We start from the raw sequence: 8,734 nt of genomic DNA on the forward strand, positions 1-8,734 counted from the left end.
AGATAATTAGCTCCTCTGCCTCAACGATGTAACAAAAATGGGCTAGCACTTATAAGACAGTTTAAAGAACTTTTTAAAAATGTGTGTAAAGAACTTACAACTGTAGCTGGCATAATGGAAGTGTTTTGTAATTTTCTCTCACACACAAGTACACATGTGCAGAGATCTTTCAAATAGAACGTCATATTCAGATTAACATGCTAATTCTCCATTTGTGATGGAAAAATGAAATAGCCTCGTTTTATTCCATTTTCATTCCCTCACCTAGAATCTCATCTGTATTGTATGCTAGTCCATCTTTGTATTCCAGGGTCTGGCACAATGTTTATTTCATCAGTATATAATAAACATAAAACAATTTAATCCTAAAATTTAAAAATTACCTATCAAGCCAATCAAGGTGATACTGAGACCTATAAATCTCATCATTTTACTCTTACTTGACTGTGTACAATGCAAATGTAACCTGGCAGAAACTCTGAAGCTTTTAAAATGCTTTTCTATGGATATAGTGAGGGATAAAATTAAAACTCAACTAAAGTAATTTTTAACAAAGGAATTGAGCACAAACCAACAAAAATTGGCACTTTATACACTTCAATGGAAGTTCTGAATGCTTCTGAATAGAGGGAAAACTCCATGTTGCTTGAAACTCCACTTTCTCCACAATATTGAAAACCACACCTAATGGGGCAAGACTTTCCGAATAAACAAGCTGCCCACCATTACTAATATGGAGCAATTGGTTTTAATATACATAATAGTCTTTCTTCAAAAGAGACATCTCACTTACCTGAAATTTCCTACAAACATTAAAGACAGATGTAAGGCTTAGCTGGTAATTTCCATGAACTCTGTTCTTTTCCTCTGACTGTAGTGGAGTTGACACGACAAAGCAGGTTTAGGAATGCTAGAAATGAATTCCTACTTGCCCTTGCATTCTTCATATTCATTTTCCCAAAAATTTCTGCAATGGCTGGCTTCCATTTCAGCATCAGTCACGAAATCTTGAAGGTCAGACACAGTAAACAGGGAAGGACATAAAATTAAGTGATATGGGTGTAGCTTTGAGTCTCACAACTTTAATAGGGATGAGTCATACCTTAAAGTATGTGGAAATTGCATGTTCTGTTACTTAGTGAAATTTAGCTTAGTTAAGCTAAAAGTATTAGTTTGCTATAGCCTAAAATTTTGTTTGTTCCTTTAATAAATGTTGAGTGAAAGAAATAATGGAATTCCCATAAAAGCCAGGCAGAGGTTGATGAATAAAGTATGAGTCTGCATCCTTGATTTATTTGCAGTATAGTGTGTAAAATAAAAAACAATTCTAATAAAGGGAATACAATATAATGGCAAATTTTAAAAAGTGATTTTCTAATTTGTCAGTCAACTTTGAAATACCTATTACTTAAATCAGGAAAAAAGTGAACTGATCTGATTAGCATTAGTACAAATTATAAATTAAAAGATAAGGCTTGCCCTGGCCAAATGGCTCAGTTGGGTTGGAGCATTGTCTCACATCAAAAAGGTTGCAGGTCCGATTCCTGGTCAGGGCACATTCAAGAGGCAACCCATTGATGTTTCTCTCTCTAAAAACAAAAACAAAAAAAACACACAATAAAAATATATCCTTGGGTAAAAAAATTTAAAAATTATATATATATATGTATATATATATATATGGCTTATTCCATTCAATTGCTTTCTTATAGGAAATTAGCATTAAAATTAACTCAGTAAGAGAGAAGAAAAATATGGATTCATGTGAAATTAAGAACCAGGAAATGTCTTTATGCTTTGCAAAATCATACACTAAAAGCTAAAGTTTCCTACACTTCAAATAGTTAGCAATAAATAGGTTTGCTGTGTTCAGACACTGAAACTTCAACACCTTTTGAAACCCAAATGTGACAGAAGCAGAGTACAACTTTGAGAATGGAAATGAAAGTAACTAGATGAGGGGAATTCTTGAGGCTGTGAAAATTTTTTTTTTAGGGGAATAGAAGAGAAAACCATCGGTATGCCATAAGAGTTTGAGCATTCTAACCATATTATCAAGCAATTATCTTTGCTGAATGGTCCTGGATTCCAAATGACACATTCTTCCTCAATGTATCCACTCCATCACTGGGCTCAGCAGTCCACACTGGAGACCATTTTAAAATGTGCACTTTGCAATAATCATTATCTATCTTAGCAGCTAGAAAGGCAAAACAAAAGTTAGTGTATAAAACTACCTTTAGGGACTAGGGAAGAATACAAATTTATGAATGATGAACCCAATGACTATACACAAGTTTTTAGAAGTATAATGAACACATCCAGTCCTGAGGTGTTTTTAAGAAGAAGAAAAAAAAAACCCATATATATATCTCACCCTAGCTCAGTTGGATAGAGCATCATCCTGATACACCAAGATTGCAGGTTCGATCCTCAGTCAGGGCATATACAAGAACCAACCAATGAATGCATAAATAAGTAGAACAACAAATCAATGTTTCTGTCTCCCACTAACATCAATAAATTAAAAAAAAATTTTTTTTCTTAATCTCAAAATGTCTGTTTTTCAAAGTATGGTCAAAGTATCCTCTTTACTCTCCAAAACTTCTATTTTTTGGATTGACAGACATTCCATAAGTGTAAGGAATACAAAATAAAATTAGGTGTCCAGTAGAGAGGAAGGAGAGGCAGTGACCCTACTTATACAGCCCAAATAAATAATAAACATTGGACTAGATATGCCTTCCATCCCAGAAAACTCCATGGATGAAAATCTGACAAAGCAACTGCTCTTAATTCGATTCTAATAGCAAAAGGTAAAAGGGACTTATGTTCCCTACTCTTTCCTTTATAAAGAAAAACAAAGCAAAATTCAGTTTAAGAAAAAAACGGAATCACTTTTTAGGATGACCTGGAAAAGCAAAACAAAACACCACCACACCTGAGAAATTAAGTAAAACTGAGATTTAGAGCAAGCTGTGTGAATGTTGTGCTCAGTGCTTTAGTTTGCAGTAAAAAAAAACAACATTGAAAGGGAAGACAAAATGTTAAGTTTCTTTTCAAACCAATACACTGCTTACAGCTAATCAATAGCAAGAGCATTTGTGTTAAACTGGTATCTGTAAATTAGGCAAAAATAAAAGTTTGTCATTGAGTTGATATGCATTATGGATTACATTTGCTAAACTGAGACAGGAGTTTCCAACAGACTTCTGTCAATAGATATCCTGGTTCTTAGCATTTTGTAGTTTTAACAGCCAACAATAATTCTTAAGTTTCAAGGTTTGTATTTTGAAAATGATCATTCTCCAGTCTTATTATGAATTTTCATGGTAAATCTTACCTTCAAGGTCAGTTGTGACTCTTGTACTTCTAATATTGGTACTTGAAATCCTGTAATATAATCTAATATAATCACAGCTTCATTGCTATCTCAACTGCCCTATGGGCTCAAAAGTGGATGGGGGGGGGGGCACAAAATTCTGAGAAATGTAATCATTATACCTGTTCTATTATACCAGTTGAAGAGACTAACCCCATGATCTGGAGATTTTTTGCTTCTCTTTATGCCTGGTTTATAAAAAGTTGACCACTGAACATGAGAAAAATTCAAGGTCCTAGAGCTAGTTCTCATAGCTATTTTCATCATTCATTTGAAGTAAACTTCAAGAGTATCAACTATCCCATATATTATCTCTCATTCCAAAGTTAAATTACTTTGGGCTATTCATGTGTTCTCTCATGGTATAAAAATAATCAAGGACAACATGGTAATAGTCATATTCCTCTGGCCTACAACAAATTCAGGTACATTTTAAAATATTTGCAAGGTTTTCTAAAATATAATTTCAATTGTATAAAATGAGTGTCACATTATTTAAACCCAATATTCAGGGTCCCTGACTGAGGTGGACTCAATAACCCACCTTTCCAAAAAAAAAAAAAAAAATTCACACTTGACTCACATTTTGAGTGCAGCTGCTGGCTTTGTCCTAATACTTCCGCTCAGTTCTGAACTTAGGGACAAAGCCAAGAGAAAACCTGAACCTGTAGACCAAGCCTTAACACTGAGGCAAAATGGTCACCTACTTCAAAGAGGCAATCTCTCTCAATTTGGTAATACTGTGGACATAGTAGTAAAGGGTCAGATGTAAACTGTGTTCACAAAATTGATATTTCCGCAGCCTCAGCTCATGTTAATGCATTTAGAAGATTGTAATAAAGTGTCAGGAGTATTTTAGTTGTGAAATGTATATCAGGAGAATAAGGAGCCAAAAAAAAAAAAAAATCTTGAGTATAGTTCCAAATTTTTTTTTTTTAACATATACTTTCATGACAACCTAAAAGCCATTCAAATGCCCGTCATGAAGCCTTATCCTCTCCATTGGCTGAAGATGGTGAAGGTGATCAGATTCATGATTATTTATATTTTTCTTCTGCTCTTGCTCTCAGGCTGAATGCCATTTCTGCCACCTGGATACAGAGCATCTGCTGCAAATTTGCACCTCCAGGCTGGCGTCCCATTCTTCCCCACCTTCATGCTAAGAAATGAAACGCTTATTTCATGTTAGTGTAACTGAGCCACAAAGGAAACAAATCACACTGCAATTACTTCTTTATATCACCTCCTGCCTCCCTAATGCTACCCCACTAAATTCCCTGCAACCTCTTCTCTATTTTTTTTTGAGAAAAGTACCTTCCCTGTGTAATTCTCTTCTCCCAATATTTGTGAACTTTCCCTGCTCACTTTCTATTATATATATATATTTGATTTTAGAGAGGGAAGAGGGATAGATATAAACATCAATGAAAAAGACACATTGATCAACTGCCTCCTGTACACCCGAGCCTGTAACCTGGGCATGTGCCCTAATGGGAATCAAACCGGGGACCTCTTGGTTCATGGGTTGATACTCAACCACTGAGCCACACCAACCAGGCTGGCTCACTTCCTTAGGAAAAGACATTGAGCAAAGCTCCTGGAAATTTCTTTGGGAAAAATCACTATCTAGAGGCAGATCTGTAGTAAAAGTAAATATTACTTTTTTCATATAAATGATCATCTAAAGGGTCTTATTAGAGAGGCTGCAAACAGTTTATTTGATTAGCATCCTCTTCCTTATCTTCTTGCCTTTGGTTCCAAGAGTGAACCTTAGAAGCCATGGTCACTGGCAGATTGTGAGGGACAATGAATGGAGTTTACTTTTGAGAAGGTGACTCCACGTTCCTCTTAGGTAGCTGCTGTGGTTTCATGAGTCAAAGGAGATAAACTTCTAACCCAACATAAAAAAAAAAAAGATATATCCCAAATGTAACATGAGATTTTTTCATTATTATTCAGTGGATTAATGGTTCTACCTGATAACCTTGGGTAAATTACCAATCTGATCTTGGCTAAATTAGTTTACTACAAATGAGACGTAAAAGTATTTTTAATATATATATTCTTTTTCTAAATCTTTTCTAGATTGCCATCAGACCCCGTTTTTAAAGATTTGACTATCAAAACAAAGTAAAAGAGAACATATGTTATGTAGATGCAGAAACTTGTGTTCTCACTCACTTTGCAGAAAAGAACCTAGTCTTTTTCAGTCATTCACTACCAAGTTCTACTCCAAGTAAATGAAGTTTAAGCAAACTTTAACTCCAAGTAATAAAAACACTGCAAAATCTAGTTTTCAGAGAATGTTTGACAGAAAAATTAGTGTTAACATTTTTAATGTCACTAAATTAACTTTAAAAATTAAAAATGAGTGGCATATCTTGCTTCTCTATTAAAATGAAGACTTTTTAAAGCAACTTTATGAAACAAATAAAGGAATACATCACTTCCAAGATTTTCTGGTCTTCTACAGCTTCTAGTCATAGAAAAGAATTTATAAGGACATGCAATACTTGGCACACCAGGCTCAGATATGTGGCAGACTCAGATATGTGACAGACATGATGGGGTTTATATCCAATGAGGGTGAGAAAACATTTGGGACAAAGCAGTAGTAAGGCCTGATTCTGATAAATGTAAAATGTGTTTTAGCCCTGGCCAGTGGTTCAGTTGGTTGGGTATCGTCCTGTATACCAAAAGGCTGCCAGTTTGATTCCCAGTTGTGGGCTCAATCACCAGTAGAGAGTGTGTAGGAGGCAGCCAAACAATGTTTCCTATCACATCGATGTTTCTCTCTCCTTTCCTCAAAAATAAAAAAATATGAAAAATATTTTAAAATAAATAAATTATAAATGAGTAAAATGTGCTTTAGGTATCTTCAATTCATTTTACACTTAATTCAAGTCCTACATAAAATTTCACACAGAGGGAAAATACTTTCAAGTCCTCAGTATTTCCTAAAACAATGTATAACATAAAACCATCTTTTTTGACCTTAAGGATTAAGAGAATTAATGCTATGTTTATAAACTTAAATAGAAGCAAAATATTCATAATTGTTTTGGCAAAACCTATACCACTTAATTTGTTTTGTAAATAATTTTCAGAGTGAATATGGCAAGTATGCAACTAAAGAAATATGATAAACTTAATGTTAGAAAATGTTTCATATTATATTTTTACCTATATCCTTCTTCAAGTCTGAATACTCCAATATATGCTAGTGAGAAAAAAAAAATCAAAATTAGCATTAGCACAAGGATTTTTAGTTAATACTACAAATAGAACCACTGGGGGGAAAAAGCCAGAATAAAAAAACCTCAAAAATGTGACTGAATGAGAAACCCTTGAGACATACAAAACCAAACTGTACTACTTACCAAACCTCTACACCATCTCCTGATAAATATTCAGAAAAAAAAATGTGGATCTAAAATGTATCGTAAATGAGCAGAGACAGAACACTTTAATAGCCCTCCCCCTTAATGATGTAATTCAAAATCAAATTTTGACATGATATATATAGGTCAATGAAGTATAATTATTTTGACATCTTTTATAAAATTTCTAAACTTATGAGTAATCTTCCATTTTCTGTTCCTAAGGATAGGAAAATCCTTTAGAAAGGAAGAGTCCAGCCCAGGCCAGTGTTCGCAGTAGTTAGTGTTGGCCCTTATCACTGAGGAAAGGTTGGGGATTAGATTCCCGGCTTCATGCCCCAGGTCGAAGTGCATACAGGACGCAACCAGTCGATGTCTCTCTCTCACATTGATGTTTCTCTCTCTCTGAAAAGCAATGGAAAAAATATCCTCAGATGAGGATTAACAAAACAACAAATGAATAGTAAAAAAAAAAAAAAACAAACCAAAAAAAAAACAAAAAGATAAGAAAAACACAAAAAAGTACAGGAGGAGAAATTCAACACATAACATGGCATAGAGGGAAGTTGAAGGGAAGAGAGAAAACACAAAAATAAAAACAAAACAAAATCCCTTCTCTACAATACTCGGGCTCTATTTATGAATAGAATCTATTTACAAAGCATTCCTGCATCTGTCTCTTCATCTATACGATGAAGTTGTAGCATTTTATTTATTTTTATTTTTTATATTTTATTGATTTTTTACAGAGAGGAAGAGAGAGGGATAGAGAGTTAGAAACATCGATGAGAGAGGAACATCGATCAGCTGCCTCCTGCACACCCCCTACTGGGGATGTGCCCGCAACCAAGGTACATGCCCTTGACCGGAATCGAACCTGGGACCTTTAAGTCCGCAGGCCGACGCTCTATCCACTGAGCCAAACCGGTTTCGGCAAGTTGTAGCATTTTAAAAAGCACTCGACATAGTAAGCACTTAACAAATGCTATTAGCATTAAACACAGAGCATATATTCAGTTAAATGTTTTTATTGGCTATTATTTTTATTTTTGCAAGGAAAAGCAGGAATCTTTCTGAAGGGCAAGCTGAATGGCTGAGATTTGAGTCCAGATTATGACATTACATGTAATGATACTTAACTTTCAGAACAGCTTAAGGTAAATTCTTTGAAATGCTATCTTTACATAGAAGTAGCTGACCCAAACATAAGGTAGTACTTCTTTGCATGCCTAGAATATTACTTTTTTTCTGTTAATCTTCACCACAGGATATTTTTCCCCATTGGAAGGGAGGGAGAGAGAAAAAAACCCCACATCAATGTGAGAGACACATCGACTGGTTGCCTCTGGCATGTGCCCAGACTACAGGCAGAGAGCAAACTGCAACCTAGGTAGGTGCACTTGACCGGAAATCAAACCCGCTAACCCTTGATTGTGCAGGCCAATGCTCTAACCACTGAATGACGCTGGCCAGGGCAGACATATTACTATTAATATTAGAAAGAGATGGAAAGCAGGATGTATGCAATTATATACAGGTGGGGCAAAAGTAGGTTTACAGTTGTTTGAATGGAAACAATACAATAATGCAAGAATGAACTCTGTTTTGCATACACACAACTATAAACCTACTTTTGCCCCACCCTGTATAAAGTGCATCTGCATGCTAAATGATGGGTGACTCGAGTTTGCTGTACTAAGTGACCAGGTTAGCCCTGGCTGGTGTGGCTCAGATGGTTGGGAGTATTGTCCTGTTGCACCAGAAGGCTGCTGGTAGGATTCCCAGTCAAGGCACATGCCTAGGTTATGGGTTTGATCCCATTTGGGAGGCAACTAATTGATGTTTCTCATTGCAATGTTTCTTTCTCTCTCTCCCTCTTCCTTCTCTCTAAAATCAATAAAAACATTTTAAAAAGTGACCAGGTTATGCTTAACAAGTATAAAACCAACTTCTTTTATCCCTTTTACCCGCA

Source organism: Eptesicus fuscus, chromosome 9, assembly GCF_027574615.1.
Source record: "Eptesicus fuscus isolate TK198812 chromosome 9, DD_ASM_mEF_20220401, whole genome shotgun sequence".
Classification (NCBI taxonomy): domain Eukaryota; kingdom Metazoa; phylum Chordata; class Mammalia; order Chiroptera; family Vespertilionidae; genus Eptesicus; species Eptesicus fuscus.